This window comes from Oryx dammah, unplaced genomic scaffold (assembly GCF_014754425.2).
Source record: "Oryx dammah isolate SB20612 unplaced genomic scaffold, SCBI_Odam_1.1 HiC_scaffold_18, whole genome shotgun sequence".
NCBI lineage: Eukaryota > Metazoa > Chordata > Mammalia > Artiodactyla > Bovidae > Oryx > Oryx dammah.
In genome coordinates this window covers 80,859,458-80,873,778 of record NW_024070202.1, presented here as the reverse complement: position 1 = coordinate 80,873,778, position 14,321 = coordinate 80,859,458, and the positions used below count along the sequence as shown (strand labels likewise).

Below are 14,321 nucleotides of genomic sequence, written 5' to 3'. Positions count from 1 at the left end.
CTAACTCTTTTCCTATGCATATGGATAACCAGTGGTAAAGCACAAATTGTTGAAAGATTATTATTTGTCTCATTGAATTTTCTGGCATCTTTATTGAAAATTATTTCACAGTAAATATGAGGGTTTGTTTCTGTTCCATTGGTCTCTAGATCTATCCTTTTGCCATTACCACACTGTATTGAACAGTAGTTTTGTCATTGTTTTGAAACGAAGAAGTGTGAGTACTGCAACTGTCTTTTCATTTTTCAAAATTGTTTTTGTTTTTCCAGGTCTCTTGCATTTTCATATGAATTTTAGGAATAACTTGCCAATTTCTGCTAAGTCAGTTGGGATTGAGAAATTAATTGTGTTGACTTTGTAGATCAGGTTGGCAGTATTGCCATTTACTAATATTAAATCTTCTGATTCATGAAAATATATGTCTTTCCATTTAGTCTTCTTTATTTCAAAAATACTTTTTAGTTTTTATTGTACAAGTTTTGTATTTTTTGTTAAATTTTACCTCAGTATTTTATTTTTATTGATGATGTGGAATGGAATTGGTAAATGGAAATTAATTTGTTAATTTTTCTTTATATTATTAATTACTATCACATTGAAATAAAATGTACTTTTATATATTAATTTGTATCCTTCAGTCTTACTGAACTCATATATCAGTTTTAATAGCATTTCTATTTGGAAGGACAGGAGGGTCTTTGGGATTTTTATATACACAAGATCATGTCATCTTCCTAGCTAATCTGGGTGGCTTTCTTCTCAATTTTTGCCAGAATTCCATAGATAGAATGTCCGGTAGAGTGTTGGATAGAGGTAGCAAGAGCAGACATCCTTGTCTGCTGATCTGATCTGAGGGACAAAGCATTCACCGTTAGTATGACATTTGCTGTGGTCTCATAGATGACTTTTTATCAGGATGAGGCAGTTACTTTGAATTTGTTGTTGAATACTTTTATCATAAAGAGGTATTGGTTTTCTGTGTCTGTTCAGTTGATCATTTTTATTGATATATTGTATCACATAAATTGATTTTTCAGCTTTCAAGCCAAACTTGTACTTAGTCATGGTATATAATCCTTTTTATGTGTTGCTGTGTGTTTGGTTTGCTAGTATTTTGTTGAGAATTTGTTTTGTCTATATTCTTAAGAGGTATTTGTGTGTAGTTTTCCTGTTATGTCATGCCTGGTGTTGGTTTCACAGTAATATTGGCCTCATGTAATGAGCTAAAAATTCATGAGCTGCCTTCACATATGTATGGGTATAATTTTCTTTTTTAATTAGTTAAGAGAAGAAATAAGTATATATTTGTTATGTCTTTTATATTTTCACATTTGTCTTTACTGGTGCTCTTTGTTTGTTTTTTTTCTAATGGACTTAAAGAACTTTTAATATGTATTATAAATCAGGTGTGTTAGCAAGACATTCTCTCAGTTTTTGTTTATCTGGGAATATCTTCAATTCATCTGCACTTCTTAAAGATAATTATTCTGTATTCAAAATTCTTGAGTCATGGTTTTTTTCTTTAAAAAATTTTTAAAACTTTCAATATAGCATCCACTGCCTTCTAGCATATGGTTGTTTCTGGTGATAAGTCAGCTGCCAGTCTTATTGGTGTTTCCTTTGTGTTTCAGTTTGTTTTCTCCCAGTTTCAAGAGTTTCTGTTTATTTTTGGCTTTCAATATTTTGATTAGGATGTGTCTGGGGTGAATCTCTTTACATTTATTCTATGTAGAACTCTTTGAGCTTCCTGGGTGTGTAGACTAATGCTTTTGTCAAATTTGAGGAATTTTAGCCATTATTTAATTATTTTTGTGCTTGTTATTTTCTCTTCTTTCTGCTGATACTCTCATTATGCCTAAGTTGGTGAACTTAATAGTATCACACTTTTTGCTTTTTAAAAAAATTATTTTTAAACTTTGTTTCTCAGATTGCATAATTTCTAACAATCTATCTTCAAGTTTGCTAATTCTTTCTTCTCCCAGTTCAAATTTACTTTTTTAAGTCCCTCTAATGAAGATTTTATTTTAATTATTTTACTTTTCATCTCCAGAATTTTATTTAGTCCTTTTAAAATAATTTTTCTCTTTATCGATATTCTCTATTTTCCAAGACATTTTCATCATTTTTTCTGTAATTCATTAAGGATGGTTTCCTTTAGTTTTCTCAATATTCTTAGGAGGCTATTTTGAAGTCTTTATCTATTAAGTCTGACAATTGGATACCCTCACAAGCAGGTTCTGTTACCTAGTCATTTTCTTGTGTATGAATCACATTTTCATGTTTCTTTGTATGTCTCATCATTTTTGTTAAAAAATAGACATTTTCATTTTCATTGCTTCTTGTTATTTTGTTTAATGCCTTTTATGGACTGATTTATTGAGATATTTCTCAATATTGAGATCTTTCTCACCCCCAGAAGGTATAGACTCAGGCATGTGTAGAGTCACGCTGAGATTACAGTGGTTTTAGCAGAGCTCTCTTTGTCTCTGCTTGTGTGTGTGTGTGTGTGTTAGTCACTCAGTTGTGTCCAACTCTTTGCGACCCCATGGACTGTAATTCATCAGGCTCCTCTGTCCATGGAATTCGCCAGGCAAGAATACTGGAGTGGGTTGCCATTCTCTTTTTCCAGTGGCTCTTCCCAACCCAGGGATCAAACCTGGGTCTCTTGCGTTGTAGGCAGATTCTTTACCATCTGAGCCACTCAGGAAGTCCTTGTTTTTCCTTTAGCTCTTCTAAATTGTCTACCTCTGTTGATATTACATCCCTATTCTGCTGTTAAGCTCCATTAATTTCCAGCTTGTTCCTGTTTTGTTTTTAGCAGTCCCTTGAGCATAAATAGCTCCAAGGTCTGATAGAACTAAACTGATCCCCTTTTGCTGGGGTAGTTTTTGAGTCCGGTCTTTGTGTGTTGTTCTGATCCTGGGGGTGGGTCTAATTAGCTTTCTTTTTTCCTGGTCCTCACTGGTAAGTAAGCTGTGAGTTTCCTTTTTTTCTTCTTCTTTTTTTTCTAGGCTTGTGTTAGCTTACCAGCAAATCTCTATTGATTTGAGAGCATCCTTAGTCATGAACTTCTCCATGCTCTTTCCAAATATAGTCAGTTCCTTTGGGAGAGCCCTTGAACTTTCTTTTATTATTGTCCTCTCTCTTTGGATGAAATCTCTGAGGCACTGCTCTGAAGTTGGAGGCAGAGACAGTGGCCACTTCTCTCAGAGTGATACCCCTGCTTTGTGAATAGGATCCTGGAGGGGAGTGGTGTCAACTAAAAAAAGATATACAGCTTGAGAGTTGTGAGTTAAGTTTTATTTGGGGCAAAATGACGATTGCTGCCTAGGATGCAGCATCTCAGATAGCTCTGAGAGACTGCTCCAAAGGAGCAGTGGGGGAAAGTCAATACATAAGGTTTTGGTGAAGGGGGAGTTCAATACCATGAAGCACTCATTTTACAAAAAGATTTTTGTCAGTCTTGAGGATTTGATGTCTCCACGAAGGGATTTAGTGGAGATGTAAGGATTGAGATCATAAAATCTGTTCCTAAAAACATCCAACTATCTAAAAACCTGTCCCACCAGATTCCCTGGAGCACAGAGTGCCTCACTCTACCCTGAACTCCCTCAGGGGTTGCTGAAGGTCAACAACTATAGCAGCATGGGGTTCAATCTCTGTAGAGGCAGATGGCAAATGCCTTTGTTGTTCAGTCGTTCGCAATGCTCTTGGTAAGTGCCAATTTGTAGTTGACAGTGGTAACTTCTGTTCTTTGTTTGCCTTTCCCAGTATGGAAACTCTGTCCTATGATCAAGCTGTGGAAAGAGTAACTACGATCTAAATATCCTTGGCTTGTGATACTTGGGATACAGTCTCTGTTCTATGGATGTTTGCTGAGTGAAAGAAGACAGCACTGGACCTCTATAACGTTCTTGTCTGAAGCAGAGACTCTGTAATACTGAACGAGGGGATGGAGTAGGGGGTGAGAAATGCTGTTGGCATGCATTTTTTATTTTTTTAAAAACTGGCTATGGCCTGTGGGATGTCAGTTCTGTGACGAGGGATTGAGCTGTACCCCCTGTATTGGGAGCATGGAATCTTAACCACTGGCCCACAAACGACGTCTCAGCATGCATTTTCTGAAGAGACACCTTAGCCTTTGGTTGGGAGCTGGGTGTGTGGGGAAGGAACCTGATGGTCTTGGATGCACCCATGAAGATTAGAACTTCTCCTGATCTCAGGAGCCACTAAGAGATGTGAGTTGCTGGAGTTGTGGTTCAAGTGCCAAAGAATTTTTCTGTTTTTACTGAGATTTCTTCAGTATTCTTACCTTGAGAACCCTATGAACAGTATGAAAAGACAAAATGATAGGATACTGAAAGAGGAACTCCCCAGGTCAGCAGGTGCCCAATATGCTACTGGAGATCAGTGGAGAAATCACTCCAGAAAGAATGAAGGGATGGAGCCAAAGAAAAAACAATACCCAGCTGTGGATGTGACTGGTGATAGAAGCAAGGTCCGATCCTGGAAAGAGCAATATTGCATAAGAACCTGGAATGTCAGGTCCATGAATCAAGGCAAATTGGGAGTGGTCAAACAGGAGATGGCAAGAGTGAACATTGACATTCTAGGAATCAGAGAACTAAAATGACTGGAATGAGTGAATTTAACTCAGATGACCATTATATCTACTACTGTGGGCAGAAATCCCTTAGAAGAAATGGAGTAGCCTTCATGGTCAACAAAAGAATCCGAAATGCAGTACTTGGATGCAATCTCAAAAACAACAGAATGATCTCTGTTTGTTTCCAAGGCAAACCATTCAATATCACAGTAATCCAAGTCTATACCCCAACCAGTAATGCTGAAGAAGCTGAAGTTGAACGGTTCTATGAAGAACTAGAAGACCTTTAGAACTAACACCCAAAAAAGATGTCCTTTTCATTATAGGGGACTAGAATGCAAAAGTAGGATGTCAAAAAACACCTGGAGTAGCAGGCAAATTTGGCCTTGGACTATGGAATGAAGCAGGGCAAAGACTAATAGAGATTTGCCAAGAGACACTGGTCATAGCAAACAGCCTCTTCCAACAACACAAGAGAAGACTCTACACATGGACATCACCAGATGGTCAACACCAAAATCAGATTGATTATATCCTTTGCAGCCAAAGAAGGAGAAGCTCTATACAGTCAGCAAAAACAAGACTGGGAGCTGACTGTGGCTCAGATCATGAGCTCCTTATTGCCAAATTCAGATTTAAATTGAAGAGTGTAGGGAAAACCATTAGACCATTCAGGTATGACCAAAATCAAATTCCTTATGATTATACAGTGGAAGTGAGAAATAGATTTAAGGAGCTAGATCTGATAGATAGAGTGCCTGATGAACTATGGACTGAGGTTCGTGACATTGTACAGGAGACAGGGATCAAGACCATCCCCATGGAAAAGATATGCAAGAAAGCAAATGGCTGTCTGAGGGGGCCTTACAAATAGCTGTGAAAAGAAGAGAGGCGAATAGCAAAGGAGAAAAGGAAAGATATAAGCATCTGAATGCAGAGTTGCAAAGAATAGCAAGAAGAGATAAGAAAGCCTTCCTCAGTGATCAATGCAAAGAACTAGAGGAAAACAACAGAATGGGAAAAACTAGAGATCTCTTCAAGAAAATTAGAGATACCAAGGGAACATTTCATGGAAAGATGGGCTCGATAAAGGACAGAAATGGTATGGACCTAACAGAAGCAGAAGATATTAAGAAGAGGTGGCAAGAATACACAGAAGAACTGTACAAAAAAGATCTTCACGACCCAGATAATCATGATGGTGTGATCACTCACCTAGAGCTAGACATCCTGGAGTGTGAAGTCAAGTGGGCCTTAGAAAGCATCACCACAAACAAAGCTAGTGGAGATGATGGAATTCCAGTTGAGCTATTTCAAATCCTGAAAGATGATGCTGTGAAAGTGCTGCACTCAATATGCCAGCCTATTTGGAAAAGTCAGCAATGGCCACAGGATTGGAAAAGGTCAGTTTTCATTCCAATCCCCAAAAAAGACAACGCCAAAGAATGCTCAAATTACCACACAATTGTACTCATCTCACACGCTAGTAAAGTAATGCTCAAAATTCTCCAAGCCAGGCTTCAGCAATACATGAACCGTGAACTTCCATATGTTCAAGCTGGTTTTAGAAAAGGCCTAGGAATCAGCGATCAAATTGCCAACATCCGCTGGATCATCGAAAAAGCAAGAGAGATCCAGAAAAACATCTATTTCTGCTTTATTTACTGTGCCAAAGCCTTTGACTGTGTGGGTCACAATAAATTGTGGAAAACTCTTCAAGAGATGGGAATCCCAGACCACCTGACCTGCCTCTTGAGAAACCTGTATGCAGGTCAGGAAGCAACAGTTAGAACTGGACGTGGAACAACAGACTGGTTCCAAATAGGAAAAGGAGTACGTCAAGGCTGTATATTGTCACCCTCTTATTTAACTTACATGCAGAATACATCATGAGAAATGCTGGGCTGGAAAAAGCACAAGCTGGAATCAAGACTGCCAGGAGAAATATCAATAACCTCAGATATGCAGATGACACCACCCTTATGGCAGAAAGTGAAGAGGAACTAAAAAGCCTCTTGATGAAAATGAAAGAGGAAAGTGAAAAAGTTGGCTTAAAGCTTAACATTCAGAAAACTAATATCATGGCATCTGGTTCCATCACTTCATGGCAAATAAATGGGTAAACCATGGAAACAGTGTCAGACATTTTTTTGGGCTCCAAAATCACTGCAGATGGTGACTGCAGGCATGAAATTAAAAGACGCTTACTCCTTGGAAGAAAAGTTATGACCAACCTAGATAGTATATTCAAAAGCAGTGACATTACTTTGCCAACAAAGTTCCATCTAGTCAAGGCTATGGTTTTTCCAGTAGTCATGTATGGATGTGAGAGTTGGACTCTGAAGAAAGCTGAGCACCAAAGAATTGATGCTTTTGAACTGTGGTGTTGGAGAAGACTCTTGAGAGTGCCTTGGACTGAAAGGAGATCCAACCAGTCCATTCTAAAGGAAATCGGTCCTGGGTGTTCATTGGAAGGACTGATGCTAAAATTGAATCTCCAGTACTTAGACCACCTCATGCGAAGAGTTGACTCATTGGAAAAGACTCTGATGCTGGGAGGGATTGGAGGCAGGAGGAGAAGGGGACGACAGAGGATGAGATGGCTGGATGGCATCACCGACTCAATGGACGTGAGTTTGAGTGAACTCCGGGAGTATTGATGGACAGGGAGCCTATCACACTGTGATTCATGGGGTTTCAAAGGGTCGGACACGACTGAGTGCCTGAAGTGAACTGTGATTTAGCAGATTTTGTAGAATAAATGTTTCTTCCTTTGCTGTATGCTAAAAGATAATTTATAGAAACTTGAAACTGTTGTTTTTAGAAATGATTTGCACCAGTGATGGCTGTCTCACTGAGGAGTGGCTCTGTGGAGCTCGTCATATCATCATTCTGGAAGTCACCAAACACCGTCCTTCCCAGCACACCTAGTAAAGTTTGTGTGTTGCTATATGAAGGAAGCCAGGCACAGAAGGCTGCATATTATATAATTCTATTTACATAACATACCAGGAAAGGCAAAATTATAGATTTGGGAAACAGATTAGTGGCAAAGAGTAGGGGTAGAGGTTGATTACAAAGGAGCAGCACAAGGGAACTGGGAGGGGTTATTGAACTATTTTGCATGATACTATGGTGGTCAATATAAGACTTTATGCTTCAAAATCCATGCAACTCTATACTGTAAAGAGTATGTGTGTCACAAAAAATCAACCAGCCTGTCAGGAAAACTCAAGGTGCAATCTAGAGTATGACAAATGAATGCCATGAGTACACTGAAAGAGACAGGGAGGAAAGGAGCTGACCTAGGCAACTTTGGGAAGCAGGGTCTTGACTTGCTACTGTAAGGACAGAGACAAAAATTACAACATGCCAACAAATGTACTCTGTGTAGCTGGTAGATTTAGTTTTCAAATGGGCACGGGTTAGCGATTCTGCAACTACTTTACATGTATATTAGGGTTGAAAACATATGTGAATATATTTGTAGATAATGAAAGCCAGCTTTTTTTTTTCTTCTATGTTGTAAAAGAATTTATCACTAATGTTAGAAAGAATAATAGAATGAACCGTGTGGTGCTGGATTGAAATCACCACTATTAACCCTTGTGTTCTCAATATAAACAGAGACGCAGAAGTACATATATATATGTGTGTGTGTGTGTGTGTATATATATATATGCACGACTTGGTTAATATACATACACATGATGTCCGAGAAGCAGTGACTCCCTAGTAGTCATGAACATATTTTGCCTCCAGGTCTTGCTTTTTAAATATCATTCTCCTATTAAAAAGCATCAGAGCTTATTGGAGTAGTAGTTGATTCCAAGGTTGAGCAGAAAAATCCAACATAAACTTGACATCTGGTAATGCCAGAAAATAAGGAAATACTAAACAATAAAAGAAAAAAAAGTATTGGGACATTGAAAAGATGTAGCAACCAACTTGAAAGAATTCCCAGTGGCCAAATTTAGAACAAATTAAAAAACAAATGATTCAACAACAATAAAAAACCCCTCAGAATTATTTGAATTACAACTCAAATAATAAAATAAATATCTGTTTTTTTCATATTGGCCTAATAGGTGTTAAATTAATAAATGGAAGTTAAAGGACAACTCTTCTTTACAGATGTATTTTTATTAATAAATGTAGAAGGAATGAAGGAAGTAGAAAGAACTATTAGAACATCACCATTAGAACATCACCATAAGACTGCTGTAAGAAAAATCCACCAGTGAGTGTTTAAGTTAGTGGGTAAATGTTATGGAAAAACATAATATGTGCAATACATCACCATTCTCCCCCCTAAAAGTATTTGTTACTGTGTGTGTGTGCATTTTTAGCTTCCCCATGGCTCAGATGGTAAAGCATCTGCCTGCAGGGTGGGAGACCTGGGTTCATTTGCTTCAGTCATGTCCTATTGTTTGTGACCACATGGACTGTGGCCCACTAGGCTCCTCTGTCCATGGGATTCTCCAGGCAAGAAATACCGGAATGGATTGCCATTTCCTTCTCCAAGGGATCTTCCCAACCCAGGGATTGAAAATACGTCTCCTGTGGCTCCTGCATCAGCAGGTGGGTTCTTTACCACTTGCGCCACCTGGGAAACAACTATGATAGAAAGAGTAATAACTTTAAAGCAGAGAAAACTCAAAGACATACTTTGACTCTGTAGTCTGAGCAACATCAGATCACTAATAATAATGAGTAGTAGTAATTAATAGTAAGTCAGTAATTGGGAATTGGATTCTAGTATAGGTAAGGACATTGGTAGAAAAGCTAGTGAAATCTGAAGAAAGTCTATAGTTCACTTCATTTTGTTGTTTAGTCACTAAGCTGTGTCTGACTCTTTTGTGACCCCATGGATTGTAGCCTATCAGACTCCTCTGTCCATGAAATTTCCCAGGCTAGAATATTGGAGTGGGTTGTTGTTTCCTTCTCTAGGGGATCGTAATATTATTTTCTTAGGTTTGATAGTTGTACCATGGGTGTGTAAAGTGTTAGTATTAGAAGAGCTACAAAAAGTATACATAGGAACTCTGTAACTATTTTTTCAACGTTTCTAAGTTATTTCAGAGTAGATAATTATAAATAAACAAAAAATGAATAAAATATTTAAAATAAATAATTTAAGCAAACAAGTAAAATAAATAGAATAAAAAGAGACAAAAATAAAATGACACTGTGTAGGAGATGTCATAAGATGCTATATGTACAGCAGATACAAAAAAATTCTTTGAGCTGAAAGTAAGAAAATGTTGCAAAAATCCTGATAGCATATGTCTGAATTAAGTCTCTGAAATAAATTATTAGAAAAGCAAAATTTATAAGAAAAAGTGTTGTCAGTTCAGTTCAGTTCAGTCGCTGACTAGTGTCCAACTCTTTGCGACCCCATGAATCACAGCACACCAGGTCTCCCTGTCCATCACCAACTCCTGGAGTTCACTCAGACTCACGTCCATTGAGTCCGTGATCCCATCCAGCCATCTCATCCTCTGTCGTCCCCTTCTCCTCCTGCCCCCAATCCCTTCCAGCATCAAAGTCTTTTCCAATCAGTCAACTCTTCGCATGAGGTGGCCAAAGTACTGGAGTTTCAGCTTTAGCATCAGTCCTTCCAAAGAAATCCCAGGGTTGATCTCCTTCAGAATGGACTGGTTGGATCTCCTTGCAGTCCAAGGGACTCTCAAGAGTCTTCTCCAACACCACAGTTCAAAAGCATCAATTCTTCTGCACTCAGCCTTCTCCACAGTCCAACTCTCACATCCATACATGACCACAGGAAAAACCATAGCCTCGACTAGATGGACGTTAGTCGGCAAAGTAATGTCTCTGCTTTTCAATATGCTATCTAGGTTGGTCATAACTTTTCTTCCAAGGAGTAAGTGTCTTTTAATTTCATGGCTGCAGTCACCATCTGCAGTGATTTTGGAGCCCCCAAAAAATAAAGTCTGACACTGTTTCCACTGTTTCCCCATCTATTTCCCATGAAGTGATGGGACCAGATGCCATGATCTTCGTTTTCTGAATGTTGAGCTTTAGCCAACTTTTTCACTCTCCACTTTCAGTTTCATCAAGAGGCTTTTTAGTTTCTCTTCACTTTCTGCCATAAGGATGGTGTCATCTGCATATCTGAGGTTATTGATATTTCTCCTGGCAATCTTGATTCCAGCTTGTGCTTCTTCCAGCCCAGCGTTTCTCATGATGCACTCTGCATATAAGTTAAATAAGCAAGGTGACAATATACAGCCTTGCTGTACTCCTTTTCCTATTTGGAACCAGTCTGTTGTTCCATGTCCAGTTCTAACTGTTGCTTCCTGACCTGCATACAGATGTCTCAAGAGGCAAGTCAGGTGGTCTGGTATTCCCATCTCTTTCAGAATTTTCCACAGTTGATTGTGATCCACAGAGTCAAAGGCTTTGGCAGAGTCAATAAAGCAGAAATAGATGTTTTTCTGGAACTCTCTTGCTTTTTCCATGATCCAGCGGATGTTGGCAATTTGATCTCTAGTTCCTCTGCCTTTTCTAAAACAGCTTGAACATCAGGAAGTTCACAGTTCATGTATTGCTGAAGGCGGGCTTGGAGAATTTTGAGCATTACTTTACTAGCATGTGAGATGAGCACAATTGTGTGGTAGTTTGAGCATTCTTTACCATTGCCTTTCTTTGGGATTGGAATGAAAACTGACCTTTTCCAGTCCTGTGGCTACTGCTGAGTTTTCCAATAGGCTGGCATATTGAGTGCAGCACTTTCACAGCATCATCTTTCAGGATTTGAAATAGCTCAACTGGAATTCCATCACCTCCACTAGCTTTGTTTGTAGTGATGCTTTCTAAGGCCCACTTGACTTCACGTTCCAGGATGTCTAGCTCTAGGTGAGTGATCACACCATCATGATTATCTGAGTCATGAAGATCTTTTTTGTACAGTTTTCTGTGTATTCTTGCCACCTCTTCTTAATATCTTCTGCTTCTGTTAGGTCCATACCATTTCTGTCCTTTATTGAGCCCATCTTTGCATGAAATGTTCCCTTGGTATCTCTAATTTTCTTGAAGAGATCTCTAGACTTTCCCATTCTGTTGTTTTCCTCTATTTCTTTGCATTGATCGCTGAAGAAAGCTTTCTTATCTCTTCTTGCTATTCTTTTCAACTCTGCATTCAGATGAGTATATCTTTCCTTTTCTCCTTTGCTTTTCGCCTCTCTTCTTTTCACAGCTATCTGTAAGGCCTCCTCAGACAGCCATTTGCTTTTTTTCATTTGTTTTCCATGGGGATGGTCTTGATCCCTGTCTCCTGTACAATGTCACGAACCTCAGTCCATAGTTCATCAGGCACTCTATCTATCAGATCTAGGCCCTTAAATCTATTTCTCTCTTCCACTGTATAATCATAAGGGATTTGATTTAGATCATACCTGAATGGTCTAGCGGTTTTCCCTACTTTCTTCTATTTGAGTCTGAATTTGGCAATAAGGAGTTCATGATCTGAGCCACAGTCAGCTCCTGGTCTTGTTTTTGTTGACTGTATAGAGCTTCTCCAATTTTGGCTACAAAGAATATAATCAATCTGATTTTGGTGTTGACCATCTGGTGATGTCCATGTGGAGAGTCTTCTCTTGTGTTGTTGGAAGAAGGTGTTTTCTATGACCGGTGCATTTTCTTGGCAAAACTCTTAGTCTTTGCCCTGCTTCATTCCGTAGTCCAAGGCCAAATTTGCCTGTTACTCCAGGTGTTTCTTGACTTCCTACTTTTGCATTCCAGTTCCCTATAATGAAAAGGACATCTTTTTTGGGTGTTAGTTCTAAAAGGTCTTGTAGGTCTTCATAGAACCGTTCAACTTCAGCTTCTTCAGCGTTACTGGTTGGGGTATAGACTTGGATTACTGTGATATTCAATGGTTTGCCTTGGAAACGAACAGAGATCAAAAAGTATTGTAATGGGGTGACAATCATAAATGATAAGACAAGCTATTGGTAAGTTTCATTAGCTTAAATAACAGACAAAATTTATTTTTGCTTAATAATACAAATGAATTTTCCTTCAGTATGGGATACTTCCTTTGCCAAGACCGAGGCAGAGTGCATTTGATGAAACTCTAGTGCAGAACTATGAGATTTGCAAAGATGTCCAACAAAGTTCAACTTTGTTGAAGAACTTATTCAACTGCTCATTCATTCCACGTACTAAATAAATGACAGAATTACTGATAGTATGTGAATATGATGCTTTAGATTAGACTAATTTTTTGAAAAGCCTTTTGATTTTAAAGTTTGGAAATAAACAATAGACATAAAGAATAATTAAAAGCAGATAATGTGGAAGTAATTATTGCTATAGAAGAAACAGAAAAGCCCTAATAAGGATTGTCACTCAATTCCTATGTAGAGGATACTTATAGCAAGTTTCCTAGATGTGTGGAATAAAGACAGAATTCTAAAAAGACTCACAATATTCTTACAACACTAAAATGCCTATAATTGTCGGTATATATTGTTGAATATAATTAGAAGTTTTAGAAATGAGACAGGTTGAAGAAATTCTAGTGTCAATTAAAGTTAAACTTTTTAGGAGCTTTCATGGTTTGAAAGAAATTTGGGTGAGAAAATCTGGGTTTTCGTCTTACAATCTTGAGTAACTTTACCCCTGTAAACCTCAGCTTTGTGATATGTGTGTGAAATGATGATAGTATTTATCTCCCAAGGTTATCATGAGATCAAGTGAAATAATGGTTAGGAAAGGAATTTGATAAAATATAGACCATTATATTTTTAAGAAAATATTACAAAATTTAAGCAACTAGCACTCTTTCAAGTCATTTGGTCAGTAGGAAGAACAGAACAAATTCTTGGTGTGGACAAACCAGATTCGAGATGAGGGATTTGCCACCCTGTCTGTGCTCTCACTTCTGTGGTACTTCTTGTGTGTGACCAAAAGCAGCCCAGGTAAAACAAATTGAGTCAAAGGTCTTGTTTTGCCCTTAGAAGTGGCAGTTCACTCCTGTGCCAGTGCAGAGTCACTGAAGGAGGTGTTACTGCTACAATTCAGATGGCAGGAGAAAGGATGGAAAAGTATAAAATTGAACAACAAAAGGGAAAAGACAGGGGTGAGATGAATTAGGAGATTGAAATTGACATATATACACTATGGATTCTACAAAACAGATAACTAATGAGAATCTACTGTGTAGCACAGGGACCTCTACTCAGGGCTCTGTGGTGACCTAAATGGGAAAGAAATCCACAACACAGGAGATATATGTATACATATGGCTGATTCACTTTGCTCTACAACAGAAACTAACACAACATTATAAAGCAATTATATTATAATAAAAATTAATTAAAATTTTAAAAAAGCATAAAAGGGACACATTCGCTTATAGTTATCCTTCAGATTGGCAGGTATAATTGCCACTATTTTGGTTTTATAGCAAGATTTCAACCTAGAGCTAGTAAACAATTTTGTTGCAAGAGTAGCTGAAGGATTTTAAATATCTGAAATCATCATGCCCTGAAGAATACAAGTAAAATTGGGAGTGGTCAAGATAGAAGCAGTGCTCTCTTTTCACTTGTCTACAATTAAATGGGAGGGGATCCATGTGAATTTATTGTTACAGAGTCTTTAAGTTCAAAAGTATTGCATTATTAACTGAGCAATTAAACAATTTAATTTCAAGGACTTCTTGCCTTGTTTTCATCTTCCTTTCCTCTCC

The 14,321-nt window shown here is 38.1% G+C and overlaps 1 protein-coding gene across 1 annotated transcript in view; it reads left to right on the top strand.

The window, feature by feature from the left end:
* SUGCT (succinyl-CoA:glutarate-CoA transferase) overlaps positions 1 to 14,321 on the top strand; it is a 776,171-nt gene that overhangs the window by 354,583 nt on the left and 407,267 nt on the right. The gene's annotated exons all lie outside the window — the stretch shown is intronic.